Consider the following 2,930-nt stretch of genomic DNA (forward strand, 5'->3'; position numbering starts at 1 on the left):
CGGCGTGAGTTTAAGCCACCAGATCCCGGACTTGAGCTACGGTTGACTACATGGGAGTCCAATGACATAGCCATTATGCTAACTGCTGGTCCCAGCATGTGCAATATTCTGACAGGATGAAGAAATGGAAGAGAAGGGATTGTAGTGTAAGCACACCCTCGTTGAGGAGTGCTTTCTCCTTCTCTCTCTCTTTTTGGAGAGTGTACATGCCCCTGGCATTTTAAATCAATAAACAGATAAGACAAACAGCTGATATTTTGAGAACACTGATGTTTTAAAAAATGTTAAATTATGACAAAGATGTTATATGTCTGAAGAGTTTTACTTTACAAAGTAAAATATTTTAAAGTATTTGTTAAATATTTATCGTGTGCCTTAAATGTATTCAACACTATGCACAATAATTAAGAAACAGCCCAGTCTTTAAGAAAGGATTATCTGGGAAGATACAAAAAAAGTGAAAATAATGCCATGGTATTAGTAAAAGTAGATTTTTAAATGAAGGTTTCATGGATACCGGAGAAATGGCACATATGCTAGTGTGGAAGATTTGTAAAACACTTCCTATAGGAGATGAGGTTTGGACTACAAAGCTGATTTCCATGGAGTATTTCAAAAGTTCCTGTACGCACAGCCTTGATGAACTTGTGTGTGTAAAGTTCAAAGTGAAGCCCATCTGCTGCACCAGCTCTAATGCCAGATCATTTACCAACCACTATGCCTTCTGTAGATAGAGTGTGGGTCAGGTTCTGAAGCACTTACCATTTACCCCTTCTTCTACGATTCTTAATAAGCATATACAGTTTTTTATTTCTGCGTTTTGTAAATAGTTGGGAGGTAGGAAAAATTTGAAGCTAGACAGTCTCAATTTTAGAGCTGGATCCAACATTTATTAGGAAGGTAACCTTGAGCAACTCATGTAGGTATTTTGTTTTTGTTTTTGGAGAGGTTTTTGTTACAGGGCACGTTCTCTTGCCAGAGACAGAGAGACAGAAAGCAAGAAATCACCCCCCGGGGGGGAGGGGATGGCCACGCCGCAATCCCTTCTCCTCCATTCTCCTCTCCAGATCTTGGGCACATGCCCAGCATGAGTTTAAGCCACCGGGTCCAGGACTTGAACTTCAGGTGACTACATGGGAGTCCAGAGACATAGCCATTACACTAACTGCTGGTCCCAAGAGTTGTTTCGCTATTAAAACTAGTAAGGAGATATCTTTTCAGTTACTTGTGTGTCATATAATTAAACGATATAAGATCATATTTTTGTTTCATGTAAATGAAATGTTTTGATGATAAAATACATACTTTTATTATTTTCTTTCTGTCTGTCTTTCTTTTAATTGCTAGAAGGTGCATGCAATTGCCAGTGAGAGAAAGCCCTCCAGTCAGTTGCATCTTCGATACTCCCATGCATGCCCAGCATGTTTTAAGCCAACTGGGCCAGGGATTTGAACTGTGGTCATCATGTGAGATCTGACTTTGCCTAAGCACTACATCACCACTGCTGGCCTTGAATATCTTTTTCCATTTCCTCACTTACAGCCTATGTGTGTCTTTAATTCTAAACTGAACTTGTAAACAACACATAGTTGGGTTTCTTTTTAATTCATTCAATCACTTTGTCTTTGGATTGGAAAAATGAATCCATTTCATCCTCACTTTTAGTTCATTAGCTATAACCTCTTTTTTTTTTTTTAACTATTTTTAAAGCATTATAATGAACATTTTTAACAGAAGTACAAAAGATCAGAGAGAATATAGGGAAGTATACTTATTGGAAGTAGAATAATATTACTTAAGGATTGACCATTATAAAAAATATATATATATATATGCATGTATACATATATATATATATATAGAGAGAGAGAGAGAGAGAGAGAATGCAAGTGAGAGAGAGCGAAAACCTTAAAGCTACCATCAAATAATGGCAACACAAGTACTGTTTACCTTATGAAGAGCATCTAGTTTCTTTTTACCATTCTAAAGCCATGCTCTTCAGAGCGTATGAATTTATTTATTTTGTTTTACTTTGGTGTTTCTATGGATTAAATTGTGCCCCTTCCAAATTCAAATGTTGAAGCCTTAGCGTCCAGTATAAAGGTGTTGAAAGATGGGGCATTTAGAACGTAATCAGTGGTAGATTAGATTATTCGGGTTGGGTTCTTATGATGGGATAAGTACCCTTATAAGAAGAGCAAGATCTTTATCTGCTCTCTTTCTCCCCCTCTTCCTGAAAGGTACACCAAGAAGTCATTCAGGATCAGCAGATGGCGTAATGGTTACATTGCTAGACTCACATATAGACAACCGCGGTTCAAGTCCTAGACCGGGCAACTTAAAACTCATGCTGGGCATGTGTGCGTGTGTGCCTAAGAACCCTAGAGGAGAATGGAGGAGAAAGGATTGTAGTGTAGCCATCCTTCCTGGGGGCTGATTTCTCACTTTCTGTCTCTGTCTCTCTGTCTCTCTCCAGTGAGAGTATGCACCTTATAACAAAAAATCTCTCTCAAAAAAAAGTCATTTAATCTCATAGCAACACCTATAAGCCAAGGGAAGCCCCAAAATGAAGTCTACTTTGCCAGAACTTTGATCTTGGACTGTCTAGCCTCCATAACTGTGAGACTAAATTTCTGCTGTTTAAACTATATAATATTTTGTTGTGACACTAATAACAAATGTTAACAGAAGTTTCATTATATGTATGGAATTGGACTCTACAGAAAATCCCTCCACATTACATAAAACTAAATTTAGAGGAGTTTAAGAACCTTCCTTATGGTATTTGGCAAAAACTTCAGAAAATAGTGTTAAGGAAGACAATACAAGTAAACATAAAATTGGCAAAATGCTTTCAAAACATTAAAATTAAACAGAAAGTTGGGAATAGCAGGTGATGTGGTGGTTAGAGTGCTGGATTCCCCACATGG

The sequence above is a fragment of the Tupaia chinensis genome, unplaced genomic scaffold (genome assembly GCF_000334495.1).
Source record: "Tupaia chinensis unplaced genomic scaffold, TupChi_1.0 Scaffold000139_1, whole genome shotgun sequence".
In the NCBI taxonomy this organism is placed as follows: domain Eukaryota; kingdom Metazoa; phylum Chordata; class Mammalia; order Scandentia; family Tupaiidae; genus Tupaia; species Tupaia belangeri.